Genomic DNA, 16585 nt, shown 5'->3' with positions numbered 1-16585 from the left:
ATAAGTGTGGGTATGCAGATCTCTCTGTGAAGAACAGGAAATGGGCAAGAGGGACCTAAATTAGAAACTTTTCATTCTGGCATTTATTGCACCCCCACTCTACAGATATACTCTGGGCACCATTCTGTAGCCCCTGGCCTAGAAAGTCAACAGTGGGGGACGCCCACAGGTACACACATGACATCGTTACCAAAGGCAAGTGCTGACCAGGCTGTGGCTAGAGGGGCCGACACAATTCTGGAAACTGAAACTTTTGTTCAGAGATTAAGCCACTTCTCGCTCTGGGGTTTCAGGATATCTCTTAGGGAAAAAAGCCCTGGCTGAGTGGCTCAGTTGGTTGGAACCTTGTCCTGTACCCCAAAGGGTTTTGGTTAGATCCCCTGTCAGGGAACATGCCTAGGTTGTGGTTTTGATCCCCAGTCGGGACACAACCAATTGGTGTTTTTCTCTTTCTCCCTTCCTTCCTTTCTCTCTCTCTCTCAAAAAAAAAATAAATAAATAAAATAATAATAATAATAATTTAAAAAATCAGTAAACATATCCTTGGGTGAGAGCCTTTAAGAAAAAAAAAACCCTTTCATTACTTTATTGAGTTATGTTTTCCAAATAATCTGCTTAAAGAAATCTTTGTGTTTAAGTAGGAGATTGCCCAAAGGAAATATAACTTTATTCTGCTATTGACAGCAGGTTTATCAAAATCATCTACTTCGGGCACAACTTTATCCACCCACGGAGGTCACGGCCAGAGCCATGTTCTAATAAAAATGAAGCTGCAGTCTTCTGTAAAATGTGTGAGAATCACTGCACACTTCTCTCCAAAGCATTTACACCAGGAGCAAGTCCCTGGAGGTCCGAGAAGTTCACGGAGTCTTGGAGGAACACAAGAACAGGTAGGGGAGGGGCTGAGGTGCCTCAGCGTGAGGTCACTGATTTCAGGATGCCAACCTCATGACCAGTGGAGGTGGAGGTGCAACTGCAGAATTTGCATACGTTTGTTTTCTGTTACTGTTCCTTCTAATTAAAAACACATCTGAAGAGGAGAGGAAGTGCTGGCTGCTAGCAGATTAGCTTTTGTTTTGCTTTGTTTTGCTTTGCGACTGTGGTTTATAAATAATTGTTTTCTGCATGCAAGAGTCAGTGTCCTGGCTCTGCCACCGACTGTTCTCATAAAAATTCATTATCCAGCACCAATTAATTTGTACCTGTAAATAGTCATGTTTTAGGTTCCTGAGTTCTGTGTATACAAAGGAAGCAATAGCAGAAGAACTTTGTTTATTTATAATCTGGATTGTTTCCTAAATGTATATAGGTCTCATTTGACCTTGATTTGTTTGGTGAGCTGAGAGAGAGAGAGACTATTCTTCAGCTCAGGGAGACTGCATAGGTTTAGGATTTAAATGTCAGTGATTTAAGTTACAGTTCCCTTTTCCTGTATTTTTTTTTTCTAAAATGCAATAAATCACTTAATCAGAAGATTATTCTAAATCCCATGACCATATTTGGATGCAGCGGGACTATTCCAATGGAGGTAAACTACTAGAACATGTGGGAATGGGGCAGGGTGGGATGTGAGGAAGTGTTGGGAATCATTATATCAGCAGCTTATGTCAAGGGTCATTCCTTCAAACAAAGACTAAATGTAACCCTGCTCTTCTTGGTAGACAAGGTCAAAAGAAGTAAAGGCAGTGAGATATGAAGTAAACCTATTAGTGAAAAAGTAGTCGTTCCTGGCGCTGAACTCTGAACTCTGTTATTTATATAAGAGACAGGCTGCACGAAACAGGAGAAAATGAAATAAAAGTGGTTCAAATAAATTAGCAGCTATTTCTCATGCAAAAGAAAGTCAGGCACAAAGAATTCCTACTTGTTTGATAAATCTTCACAGGGTCACCAAGGACCCAGTCTCTTATTTTCTGACCCACTATCCTCAAGATTTGTGATCTCCATCCCAGATGATCTTTTGGTCCAAGACGACTGCTTACACATTAGCCATTACGTCTCAGTTCCAGGCTGTCCGCAAGAAAGACTAAGCCCCAAGTTATGTGTGCTTTCACGTTTAAGAAAATCTGCCAAAATCTCACACCTTTTTTATTGGCTAGAATTTAGTCGTATGTCACATCATATAAAGATGTAGGGTTGGCTGGGAAATGCCGTCTTCTTCTGGGTAGTAATTTACAGCACTAAAAACTTTTGCCAGGCAACTGATAGTCTGCCTCAGACGGGGAATGACAAAATGGACAATGTCTTCAATAACCATTTTGCAGAAAATTTAGATCTGTCTTTTATGCAATGTGTTATCAGAGGCAAGGGAACAAAGTTGCATGACCTCAAAATATTGGTGCATCTACATCACCTTAGTCCAGGTCTCCGAGCCTTCTCCAGGAAAAGTGAATGCTAACATTCCATAGAAATAATTGCATATTTAATGTGTTAGCTGCAGGTCAAGAGGTCACTTTTCTAGCAATCAACTTCTTTTAAACGATGAAGGTCTTACAGGGAAAACAAATCTAGTTCTTATGCCGGAGGTTCAATTGACCCGTAGTCTTACATGCCTCATATTTTTTTGGCCTTCTAGCAGGCAATAGATACACAAAACTTTTGCCTGTGGTTTCTGTAATAACTTAATTGGGGAAGTGCTTTGTTCAAAGCAAATATTTATGTCATCTGGATATCTGCAGATCTCCCTAATCCTTCAGGTCTAAAGAGGATTGATTTACGCCCCATTCCCTGGTTTGTGGAAAACCAGAGCCCTTTCCAAGATTGCACTTGGCTCCAAAGGGAATTGTGTCCTTCCAGTTACCTCTGGTTTTGGACACCTGCTTCTACCAGTTGACTCTGAAGTTGACTTGCTGCCTTGTTCATGTTGCTCCAATTCCCTACTGTGTCAATCTGGTGTAGAACTTGGACCTTTTCCTTATTTACATACATAAAAAAGTGAACCCCTCTCTCCAGTTTAACCAACAGTAATATACTCCCATACAAGATAATTCTGTGTGAGTAGAAGACATTCTGAAGTACCTCAGAGTAGATATGTATGTTACATACACATCAGCATATTCAAATTAAACATTAGACATCTTGGGATTGAAAAATTCTTTAGCCACTAAACCACTGGGGATGTTTTCTTGGCAGCTGCCTTCTCCTTCCTACCCTCTAATCCTTTCTCAGTCCCCTACAACTTTCCTGGCTTCTCTGTTTTCAAATATAAAGTAATAAAGCTATCTTTGGCCCTGTTCATGAAGTTACCTTTGCATATATAAGTTCCATTGATCTGCACAGCTGGACAGCAGGTTTTGTGGGTGCCGTAGGATCATCAGGCCATCTCTGGCCCATGGCCTTTTTTTAGGATTATTAGCTGTGAAAACAAGAGCGCTTGGGAGGATTAAATGAGATGGCTAGGCAAAAGGCAGATGACAGAACCTGGAAGTAGGTACATTGTAGTCTTCTAGTCATATAATGAGGGGTAGGTATCAGGCTAACAATCTTCAATGGATACTGCTTTTCCCATTCAGGAAAATGTCAAGTCTTCCTATTCTCCTGGAGCAGGATAGTTTTAATTTGAATGTAGAGGCCTCCAAGACCTGTATTTGGGGATTGAGTCAGGGACGATGGCCAGCTAATTCTTAGGAAATGTTGGTTTGGGGAGTGATTTCATGGGAATACCAGGCTGCTATTTCTCTGGTCCCATAAGCAGTGGTGGAATGTAACAGCTAATTATTCCAGAATCAAGTAGGCGAGCGCTGGACAGTGGTCAATTAACTAATTCATCAATAAGGAAATGTAAAAACTATCTTTTAAAATATTGACTAGCTGACTAAACTGATTAATGGTTATTTTCTTGGAGCTTCACAACCCAAATAAACGATAAAAACGTACACCCAAGCAGCATCTTGGAAACTTCCACCTTTGAGGACCCTCACTTCCGCCCTGTCCACTCTGGCCTCTAATTTCTACCATTAATTTCCTCCCTTCGTCTGCCCTGCTCTCCCCCCTTAGCTTTTATTTTTTTTATTCTGCTTCCCTAGATCTCTTGCCTTAACTGATGGTGTTTTGAGAACTACAGTAGCTTACTTTTCCTTTATGTGTATTACACATTAAATAGATACCCATTTTCACTTTTGAAAGCTGGTAGATTGAATATTTTTCTCTACAAAGGAAACTTTCTTATTTTTTACACTTAACTGATTTTCCTCTGAAGGATACTAATCCTTAAGGAATAGCTTATTTCTTCCTGACCCAACTGCTTCTCCTCCGGGCTCTATATTGCTAATTCTCTACAGCTTCTCAACTCTAGTTTCTCAAGTAATTGATCAACCATGTCTTGATGATTTATTATCTGTCAGACACTGACACACAGATACCGGGGATTCAATAATATTTGGTTGGAGAGACAAGGTATAATACTACACAACACATAATTTAAATGAGAGTTCAAGACATTCTATATAAACTTCCTACTGTGTGTTCTGTTAAGAGGCTTAAAAGTCAAATACAACAGCCCCAATTAGTGATACAATTATGTTGTCCTTAATTTTCTAGTAGCAGATTAATTTCTAATAAAGGACACCTCTCAAATCTCTTTTAAAAGAAAGGAATAAGAACACGTTTTTACTTTTAGAATGAGACCGGAAAAGGAGATACAGTCATAAAATTCTACTAAGCAGTGATATTTTCTCTTTTCCTGGGATTATTACGATAGATTTACTCCATATTCTGGACTCCTTATCTTTGGCTCTCACTCAGAAGAGAGTATCACTTAGACAGGCATTTCTTTCCTAAAACACATGTCTAATGTTTCACTTGAAATGTCATTTTAGATGTAATAGTTAAGTCCCTGGACTCAATCAGGCAAAGATAGCAATATTCTCTATAAAAGAAATTTCAGGTAGGAAAATGTAGCTCCTTTTTTTTTTTTTTTTTTTTTAAAGAAGGAAGGGAAAAAAAGTGCTTTCTTAAGTTACTTACCAGTTGTCTGGGATGGGGAATAAACTGTGTGGCCCAAGAAGTTCTTAACCATGAAAAAGAGGGCGCATTGTTTCTTGCTGACATGTCAGGGACAGATGGTAGAGGCTGATCACCTTTGGTCTTAAGGCAAGATGTGTTTTTATGTCATCTTTGCACCCGAGAGACTCATAGATCAGTGGTCTCCCCTGAGATCACAGGTCAGCATGGAGAGAGCCAGATAAGAATACACAATGTTTCATATGTTTTCCGTGTCCACTGAAATTTTAATTAATTTTATAAAAAATTTATTTCTACAAGGTGGGCAGGGGCAAGGGTACGGTGTAGGAAGAATTAATGTTCATGTACCACCTGTAGGCTCTCAAAAATACTGTTCCCCTGACTTAGTTAACCAAGGTAGCAACCCGGAGACTTTGAACTACCTTGAGCTTGAGGAGAGAAGGAAGGGGTTGAAGCAGGGCAAATGGAAAGCTGGAGATGCTAGGCATTTAAGATGCGGAGAAAGATGATGAAAAAAAGGAGAAAAAGAAGGAGGAGGAGGAGAAAATGGAGTGAAGAATAGAATGCTGGCTTGACGGGAAGAGGAAATAACAGAATTTCAGCACCTCTGATGTAGATAGAGAAGAGGAGATTACTAAAGAAAGTGTGAATATACTGCTTAGTGGGCCTGAGGTGTTTCTAATCTCAAGGTATTTGCATATGTATGTGTGCATATGTGTGTTCAAATAGGTACTATATTCACATTTTGAATGTTTAAAAGATTTACAAAGACATACAGTGTAAAGGTTCCTACCGTCATGTTCTAGATTACCCATGGCCTAATTCTGAAAGGAATCCGTGTTACCAGTTTCATGTGTATCCGTCCAGAGATATTTGATGCATGTATTGCATGACTATATTTACTTGTTTCCTTTGTAAATACAGAGGATGGGGTTTTTGAGTCTGAGTTGACTGTTATGCTTACCAACTAAGCCACCTGAAACTTATGTGCTTCCTCTGCAGCAAAAGGCAAGCTGATGATCATCAGAATTGGCTGGAAGGCCAACTCATTTTCCTGAGAGATAAAAAAGAAAATGGAGAAGTAATTTGCTAAAAATGGAGCAACACATACAGCTATTTTGATGAGGGTCACTGTTAGAAATCTGTATTTGTGTGTATCATAGAACATATTAAGGCACTGTGCTCTGTCTCATGTTATTGGATATACGTTAAAAGAGAGGAGACGTCAGTGAATCACAGGAAAAAAGCTGAATGGTAATGTGACCTAAACAAAGGAGGAGTGTCCTGGTAGAGCTACGTTACATCATAGTTTAGGTAAGTTTTTCAAGAATTACTGTGTAATATTCATTTTCAGAATTTTAGAAAGAATTTCAAAAGCATGTCCAGAAAAAAAAAGTGAGTAGACTTTGACCTACAGCTACGGGATAGCCTCTTCTCACCTTAAATTCTAACTCCTTACAGCCAGAAACTCTGCTTTATTCATCCTGGTGTTTCTCACCAAGCTCAGTCTTAACAGGTAGATATTCTATAAACAAGTGTTGGATAAATGGGTGAATGAGTACATGTATAAATAAATTAGCCAACCCATTAAACAATCTATGGTTTAATTTCTGTCCTTTCAACAGTTAGTATTTCCATCTGGGCACTGATGAAAATATAAAAAGGCACAGCGGTCCATTTTTAATACTGCTTTATAATAGCATCCCACGAAATACCAGGGGCAATTCTTCTATCAGCTTTGCTAGATTAAGATGTTAATGAAGAAAAATTCAATGAGCCTTGAAATGCTTTTTTTATAGCTACTCAACCTTCAGGTTCAAATGGTAGCTGAACAAGCTGTGTGTCTGGAATGAAAGACAAATTAAAAAATAAGACTAATTAAGAATTAAGTAGATATTTAAAAAACACACAAATTTCAGTACTAGAAGCGGTAAAATGAATCATGTCAAATATGCCATTATATTGGGAGATTTTTATTTTATTGATTAATTACTTAAAAACTGGCTCAGTCTGAACAATTACAATATCAAACAAAGAACACAGGCTTTTTACATGTGAAACAAGCTTTGGAAGAATTGTCCATTAAGTATTCTGACTGCTGCAAAAATAAAATAAAATAAAAAACATTGTTTGCACAGCTTTGCCCTCAGGAGCCTTTACCTTCGACATTTTGAAAGCAAGGGAAGCAAATGTCTTGGGAAGTTGAAACTCCAGTTCATTAGGATGTCTGACATTTGGGCGCTGATACTATCGTCTGCAATTTAAAGTTCAGAAGTTATAAAGTGCAGTTATATACTGCAGCCCAGCAAATAAAGGGTCTTACTGAAACTTCTGTGCTTGACTGGGAAGACCAACAACATGGAATCACAAGAAACTGATGGCTTTGAATTTGAATATATATTACTTCCCACCTCACCACCAACATTTATAAGATAACGAGTTTTTACCTACTGCAGCAAACAAAATGGTGTGTACAAGAAACTGATTTTATATAGGTGGATTTAAAAATCTATATGACCTTCCCCATCATAGCCAGGAAATTTATCTTGAACATGTATCATGCGCTGTTTGTTGATCATTTGTTTATTTGCAATCAAAATATGAAAGCACATGAAAACATCTTCAAAGTTACTCTGGGGATTCTGCTCAGAATGTCAGTAATAGTCGTAAGGCTACTGTGTGCTTATGCATAAGGTTTTCTAGTCCAGAGAGTCCTCTCTGGTAATACCAGGAGATATTTTCAGTAACATCTGCATCAGACTGTATCCAGCTGCAAAAATTCTTTGGGATCCAGAGCCTCAAAAGTCATAGAGGGTACCCCTGAGAGTCCTGGGCCCAGATATTCTCCTTGGCCTTGAACCTAATCCTCTCTCTTTTTCATCAAAGGACTCATCATCAGGATAGAGACAAGGGCGCCAACCGTTTCATGCTCACTGCTTCCCTCGTCTTGCACTGAAAATCTTGCGGCTCTCCTAAAGATGGGTTTGCTCTGTTTACGGTGCTCAAATTTCCTACAGGTGATCAGCAAAGCAAAACATTCTCCTTCTTCAAGAAAAAGCACCCTGTGATTTGTACAATTGGCAACTGCAACCATCGCCCCAGGGCAGATGGAGAGAAACTCATATCCTCTCTCACATAACCCAGAAGTGTCTGTTTGTCTACCTTGCGGCCGAGGCGCACGCTTCATTGCTGCCCTGTGATTTAATTCGGAGGAGAGATAGCTACTGCATTTTCAATTGATTTACAAAAATAGCTGGTTGTACTAGACACTGTCTGACGTCAAAGGGATCATTAAAAAGCAGTGACCAGTCTGCAGACCGTCTCCGTGGACGCGACAGAAGCTCAGTGTACAGACACTAAAGCCATATCATTTTTCCTTTTGACAGACAGCCATATTCTCCCATTGCAAGATAATTTCCATCAATCATTTAGTTAATATGTGGCCGAATCTCAAGTTTTTTTCATTAAATCATGCCACATAATCCTGTATAAATGGCCAGCCACATATGAGGAGGGTTCCTATCCTGTGGGCATGGTGTGAATGGACAGTGGAGGACCTTTGGAAATTTCTCAGTAGACTAAAATAAATGCAAGCCCACAGACTAGCTCTCATTTTGTTGTTGTGGTTTCCAACCACGGGCATTTGTGCTGAAACTTCTAGAAGGGACTGACTCAGGGAACCAATGGACGGTAAACAGTATGGTGCTGAGGCTCACTTACAAATAATTTCCAGAAGATGGAGCTCATCCCTGGAACCGGATGTGATTAGCAAAATGCCAGAAGGGCCAAGCTCGGCAGTTGGCCAGATCTGCTCTCCTGCAGAGTGTTCCGCTGTCCTGTCCTCCAATCTCGAGTCCCTTCCCTACTCCTCACCACCAAGCTTAATTCCACCTGGCCTGTGAGTGACCCTGGTGTCTTGCCCATCCACGCTGGCATGACATCATCTTTCCCCTTCTTGATTAAACTACTGCCCATGGGCGTGGCCCTAGCTCAGACCTTCAGTGAAGTCTTTCTCGGTTTCACTAAAGAATGCTCTCTTGACCCCTGTTCACTATATCTTCACCCCATCGTTCCCCACACCCCATTGCAATCCCGCTAAACTATCAATCTGATTATGTTAGCCCATCCGCATACTTTTCAACCAGCTCAGCTCATCCATGTTGTAGCACAAGAAAAATTAAACCAATGTTTTGCTCTTCCAGTCTTGGGACCCTTGATTTTCTGTTCTTGATTTTCCTTATCTCCCCATTCCTGCAACCATTTGCCTTGATTTCATCTATCAGGCTCACCCCTCAAACTCACTGTATTTGGCTTTCTTAATGTTGAACAGTTGTATTCTCTTTTGAACATGATTTGTAATAGTCTTATGATTACTTAAGTAACTACTCTGCTCAACAGATATCCAAGCTAAGTCTCACGCTAGAATATGACTCACCTTCTTCTTGGGAAGACATCAGATACCACTCATTACCTGCAGGCTAAAATCCTTAGCATGGTACACAGAACCACAACCCACCATTCCAGACTTGTCTATCATTTCCCAGCACACACCTTAAAAACAGCCAATGAGCCAACACAACCTTTCATTCTTCCATTCTTTTGCTATGCCATGTCTTATGCTTATAAAATGCTTTAAGCCATTTTTCACGTGACAAGTTCATCCTTTAATATCAACTCAAATATCATCAGTCCCCAACCAATTTAATTGATCCTATCTATGTGTTCCCATGGAAATGCACACTCATTTCTAGCACTTATGCTTTCTAACTGTTCAATGGTCATCTGTCTTGTTCCCCCTAAAACTGGATTTTCTATGATGGAAGAAACTAATATTTTACTTATCTCTATGTCCTCAGTTATAGATCCTACACAGAGTCTGTCAGGTGATGGTTCTTCAACAAGCATTTGTTGAATGAACGAATAACCTACATATCTTAATTTTTTTACTTGTACTGTCTAATAATTATTTTTCATTTGTAAATCATTACCATTGATTAATCATAAGCATGATGTGTAACAAGTATTTTGAAACTACCCTATATAGCATGTAGGTCAGTCTTGAGATTTTATACTCACACTACATCCTGGTTTCTTGGACAGCGGCGAGCCGGACATCTTGGCGGTTAATCGTTATATCCTTAATGGGGAGTAGAATATAATTCTACTCTAAAATCAGAGAAGGAAAACTCTGACTCCAAAAAACCTCCGCTGCCTTGCGGCATACCTCTTCAGGGGAAAGGCTAAGGGACTAAACCCCGACAGAAAATCCGGAGCCGGAGTCCCTAAGGCGGTTTGACATTGTAGTCAACACCGGCAACTCCTGCGGCACACCTGAAGCCAAGCTGTATTGACTTTGTCTTTCCCTTGGACCCTTCAGCTGCGAAGAGAGGGGTGGTCTGCTGCATGGGCAACAGCAGACCCTCCATATCACCCTGCCCAGGCTCTGTAGCTTCAGTTTCACTGGAGAGGACACTCCAGCGTCATCGCAAGATGTCGACTCAACACGGGAGGAGACAGATACCAGTTATAAGCTCATCCGATTGGCGGAGGAAACGAGCGCCAGGGGTCTCCTCTGATGGTGGGAGAGGTCATCGCACCTCACTGGACAGCTACCGCCCGCCTCAAGCTGGGCAGCCCCAGCCAATCAGGTGCCGTCTCGCCATGGCTCGCCTGCCCCACTGGGTGCGTGGGGATCAGAGAGGCGCCTCTCGAAAAGTGGGCCACAAAACACCCGTACCAGTTAATTCCAAGCAAACAACAAGAAAGAAGCCTCCGGCTCTTCGCCTCGCTAGCTGGAACATCAGGACCTTGTGTCCCGGACTTACTGCAGACCTTCCGTGGATCAATGGTGCCAGGAAAACCGCCGTCATCGACAGGGAACTGGCACGACTAAACATTGACATTGCGGCTCTACAGGAGACCCGGTTGGCCGACAACGGAACTATCAGAGAAACCAACTACACCTTCTACTGGCAAGGGAAGTCTCCGGACCAACCAAGACAGCACGGTGTTGGGTTCGCTGTGAAGAACACGCTTGTTAACTCCATAGAGCCACCCACAGGAGGCACAGAGAGATTACTTACCCTCCGATTGTCAACAACTTTCGGCCCAGTCAGCATTCTTAGCGCGTACGCCCCAACCCTCTGCGCCACCATCGAAGAGAAAGAACAGTTCTACCATGCACTGGACGAAGCGTTATCCAAGATCCCCAGAAGTAACACTCTCTATCTCCTTGGAGACTTCAACGCAAGAGTAGGAGCTGACCACATGGCCTGGCCCACCTGCCTTGGAAACTTTGGGAGAGGAAAGATCAATGAGAATGGTCAGCGACTGCTTGAGCTTTCGTGTCACCACGGCCTGTGCGTGACAAACACATTCTTCAAGTGCAAAGAGATCCACCAGGTGTCATGGAGGCACCCCCGCTCCCGCCATTGGCACCAGCTTGACCTCGTCATCACCAGAAGAACGGATATTGGCAGCACCCTCCTCACCCGCAGCTACCACAGTGCAGACTGCGACACGGACCATGCCCTCGTGGTAGGCAAGGTGCGCATAATGCCGAAGAGGTTGCACCACTCCAAGATGAAGGGTCGCCCACGCATCAACACCAGTTGTGCCAGCAACCCAGTTAAGACCCAGCAATTCATCAACAAGATGAAAGAAGCACTCGGCGAGGGAGTGGCGGCAGATGACATTATCGAATCCAATTGGCCACGTCTCCGCAACGCCATATACAACTCCGCCATTATTGCTTACGGGAAGAAAGAGCGGAAGAACGCTGACTGGTACGAGGCTCACTGGGAAGAAATGGAACCCGTGATCGAGGCTAAGAGGAAGGCCCTACTGGCTTACAAGGTCACGCCCACTCCCAGTACACTTCAAGCTCTACGGGCTGCCAGGAACAAAGTCCAGAAGACCGCCCGCCACTGTGCCAACACCTATTGGCTAAACCTGTGCAGAAGCATTCAGGAAGCCGCCGATATAGGCAACGCACGAGGAATGTATGAGGGTATCAAGAAGGCAACAGGCCCAATCCCCTCCAAGATCGCCCCCCTTAAGTCCAAGACAGGTGAGGTCATCACTGACCAGGAACAGCAAATGCGGCGGTGGACCGAGCACTACCTCGAGCTGTACGCAACGAAGAACACCGTAACAGACACTGCTCTTAAAGCCATCCCAGACCTACCAGTCATGGAGGAGCTAGACACCCCACCTACTGCGGCAGAGCTCGGCAAAGCCATCGACCGCCTCGCTTGCGGGAAAGCACCAGGAAGCGATGGAATCCCTCCAGAAATCCTAAAGAGCGGGAAACCAGTCCTGCTACAGCCGCTCCACCATCTACTCTGTCTCTGCTGGAAGGAGGGTTACATCCCTCAGGATATGAGAGACGCCAACATTATCACCATGTACAAGAACAAAGGAGACCGCAGTGACTGCAACAACTACCGGGGCATCTCTCTCCTCAGCGTCGTCGGCAAAGTATTCGCCCGGGTCGCTCTTGCCCGCCTGCAGACCCTTGCTTCCCGCGTCTACCCAGAGTCCCAGTGTGGCTTCAGAGCTGGCCGATCAACAGTGGACATGATCTTTTCCCTACGCCAGCTGCAGGAGAAGTGTCACGAGCAGCATAAACCACTCTACCTCGCCTTTATTGACCTCACGAAGGCATTTGATCTGGTCAGTCGAAGCGGACTCTTCAGCTTGCTACGGAAGATTGGCTGTCCACCACATCTGCTTGCTGTGGTCATGTCCTTTCACGACAACATGCACAGCACGGTGTCCTACAACGGCGCAACCTCTGAGGCCTTCCCAGTCAGCAGCGGAGTAAAGCAGGGCTGCGTCCTCGCGCCTACGCTGTTCGGAATCTTCTTCTCCATGCTCCTCCAATACGCCTTTAAGGACTGCAGCGAGGGTGTCTTCATTCACACCAGATCCGATGGCAAGCTCTACAACCTGGCCCGTCTACGAGCCAAGACCAAAGTCAAAGAGGTGCTCATCCATGAGATGCTCTTCGCCGACGACGCAGCTTTGACATCACACTCCGAAGAGGGACTCCAGCAGCTAGTCACTTGCCTTTCCCACGCATGCAAGGAGTTCGGACTAGCCATCAGCCTGACGAAGACGAATGTTATGGCTCAAGGCACGGGGACTCCCCCATGCATCACCATCGATGGATACACCCTGGAGGTTGTCAACGACTTCACTTACCTCGGGTCCACCATCTCGAGCTCTCTGTCAGTCGACTTGGAGGTCAACCGGAGAATCGCCAGGGCAGCCACAGTTATGGCCAGACTGAACCGGCGAGCGTGGAACAATTCCAGCCTCACTGAGAAAACCAGACTGCGCATCTACCAAGCCTGCGTACTCAGCACTCTCCTCTATGGCAGCGAGACGTGGACCACCTACGCAAGGCATGAAAGGAAACTCAACAGCTTCCACATGAGGTGCCTGCGACGCGTCCTGCATGTCGCCTGGCAGGATAAGGTCCCCAACACCGAGGTGCTGAAGCGAGCCAATATGAGCAGTTTGCATGCAGTTCTTAGCGAGAGACGCCTCAGGTGGCTCGGCCACGTCAAAAGAATGGATGCAGGCCGTATCCCCAAAGACCTCCTCTACGGCGAGCTAGCGGAAGGCAAGAGGATGACAGGGCGCCCAAAACTGCGGTTCAAAGACATCTGCAAAAAGGATATGACACAATGCTCCATCAATCTCAACACATGGGAAGTTCAAGCAGACGACCGCCTAGCCTGGAGGCTCGCGGTCAGGCAAGGTACGTCACGCGCAGAGGCTGCGCGCAACGAGGAGGCGGTCCAGAAAAGATCGAGGCGGAAACAGCGTCAACAGCAGCAACAACAGCCATCTGCCTTCACCTGTACCAAGTGCGGCAGGGATTGTCACTCCCGAGTCGGACTGCACAGCCATTCTCGGCGGTGCAGATAGACTCTCAGGATGCTACGCCATCGTCTCTCGAGACGGACGGCTGCCGCCGCCGACGACTTCCTGGTTCTTAATATTAGCCTCTGGTTTCTATTTAATCTATATGGTGATATTTTCATCTATTACTGTCTTTTCTTCCTTGAAATTTTAGCTTTTACCATTTCTCAGGGCAATAGAGTCCTAGACAATGTTGTTTCACATCTTTATTTCTACTCAGAATGGCTCAAATTCTATCTCATTAGAACTGAAACAAAAAAGCCACTTAGCTGGTGAAGGATTAATGTTGGTAAGGTCAGTTAACATGAGGGCCCACATAGGAGAATATTTGTCACAAGAGAGATTCTTTCCTGGTGTTGTCTTTGGTCATGTCTGTGTCCTGCTGTCATCCTGCAATACAACCTTAATGGTTTGAACTGAGCACCGTTCCAGTTGAGGCTCGTTTCCTATATAGATCTGGAGATGTTCACCTGGTTCTTAGATTTGTAATTACAGCCAGTTCACCCAGCATCTACTCAAGAAGTCCTCCCATTACATAAGAATCTAAAATTTGTTATGTCCAAAGTTTGAACCTATGACCCGTCTTTCCAAATGTGTGCATCCTGAAATTTCTTCCATTTTCATAATTAGCACAACAATTTATAGATTTTCTCAAGTTAAAAACATGGGAGTGATGTTGGACCCTCTTTTTTCTTGGTCCTCATATTGAATCAAACATTGAATCCTGTGTTTTCAAATCCACTCACTTTTCTCCAGCTTCATTGCCTTTATTCTAGTCCAGCTATCATTATCTCCTGAATTCTTGCAAAATATTTTTATTTAGTACTTCCAATTTATTTTCCACATAGCATCCGGGGAAATTTTTTAACAAACAGATATGATTACTTCACTCTCTTGCTTAAAGTCTTTTCATGGCATTGGATTGCCTTTAAAAATGCAGTCCGGAATGCTTCTCACAGTCCACAAGACCTTGTATAACCTCTCTAGCTTCTTCTCAAGCTCCTCCCTCCTCAGTTTTCACGATTCTCCCTGGAATTCTCTCTGATACGTGAGCGTTACATGCTTCCATTGAATGCCATTCCCCGGGCTCCTCCCGAGCCTTTCTTCTTCTTCACACGACCCTCACCTACTTGTCCTTTCATTACCAATTCAAGCATCATGTCTAGGAACCTGCTATGACCCCCGGACTAAGTCAGGTCATTCTTTTGTATGTCCACTCGCAACTCATGACTTTCAATTCATATAGTATATTACATTTGTGATCATATAGTTATTTGTATAATAATTAGTTTTAGCTTCCTCTGCTATAATGTAAAACTTTTCCAGGAGGACAAGTATGTGTACTCATATATCTTGTACATCTCTATCTTTAGGATATATGAGAGGACCTGGAAATAGGGGTTTTCAATTAAAATATTCATTCAGTGAATGAATGAATGTCTTTTCTTTAAGAGAGTTTGGCTATTTATTGAGATTCTGAATTTTTCATCAGGCTTGGGTAGACAACCTTATGACTAAACTGATGAAAAAAGGTGAAACATTGGGCTACACATTATTCCTTTTGGTAAAATCGACTTCCTTTAACTGCCTTGGTAAGAAGATCTTCACCCTTGAAAACAGCATAGACAGGAAGACAGCAAGCTCTATCCAAGGCTTTTCAAGACGAGAAAAAGTTTTGTGATTCTGAAACTGTGTGATTTAATTGACTAAGCTGGCACATCACTGGGGTGTCAGACCTTGTCCTTTGGTTTAAGTGCTTCAGTAAATATGTATTTATATCTTGTTGGGCAGATACAGGTTGTAGCTAATCACTGAAAGCCACCTCTAAGCAGCTGTTAATGGAAAAATGCAGAGCAATCAAATCAAATCAATAATGATGGCCAAGAGCAACTGCAGAAAGAGGTGGCGTGATTACACTTCATATTGTCTGGCTTGTTTCAGGCCACTTGGAATGTAGTTTTGGCTTAAATACACTTACTGTAACCATGCTGTTATTGGCAACTATTTCAGCGCTCTAGAGAATAGATTAGATTTTCTGCTTTTTCTTTTCTTCTTATACCTTCTATTTTATTGCAAAGAATATGAGCTTTGGAGTCAGGCAGTTCTGGGTTGAAACCCTACTTACAAATTTTGCAATACTTTGACATTCTTATTTTTTGAGCAGTCCTGTTTTTTCTACTTCATGGCTGTTCTGACTGAAATAAATAACATGTATAAAATACATGTTAATAAAAGTTGGATAAAGGTTAGTTTTTTCTTCCCACACACCATTCCTTGATTTTCTCCTTCTTTCTCTTTCTTTACCCCAATTCCTTTGTCTTGGTCTTCCTGGTCTGTGAGGTTCTTGATGACTTTCTTTAATCTCCAGAATATTGGCTGGCTAGCATATTGACTTCTAGAGTCTTTAGAATCCTATCAGTTAGGGAAACTTAAGTCTTCCTTAAGCACATTGGTAACCAGTGAAAAATTTCACATCTCTATTTTTCTGATGAAGTGTCTGTTTCCGTTGACTAAAGAGTTTAGAATGTTTCTTCAGTAGGTGCTAGGTCCACCGTTAATCAATTTCTAGTGGGAGAACATAAACTTAGATGATTAGTTGAGCTCATTTAGAAGCTTATTACCTTGGTACAGTGGTATAATTGTGGTAGGGAGAAAGGTAAGTGGTACAGAGAAAGATGGGCAATTGTAATGT

Source organism: Furipterus horrens, unplaced genomic scaffold (assembly GCF_987537825.1).
Source record: "Furipterus horrens unplaced genomic scaffold, mFurHor1.1.pri manual_scaffold_5, whole genome shotgun sequence".
Classification (NCBI taxonomy): Eukaryota; Metazoa; Chordata; class Mammalia; order Chiroptera; family Furipteridae; genus Furipterus; species Furipterus horrens.
This window is presented reverse-complemented; position numbering follows the sequence as displayed.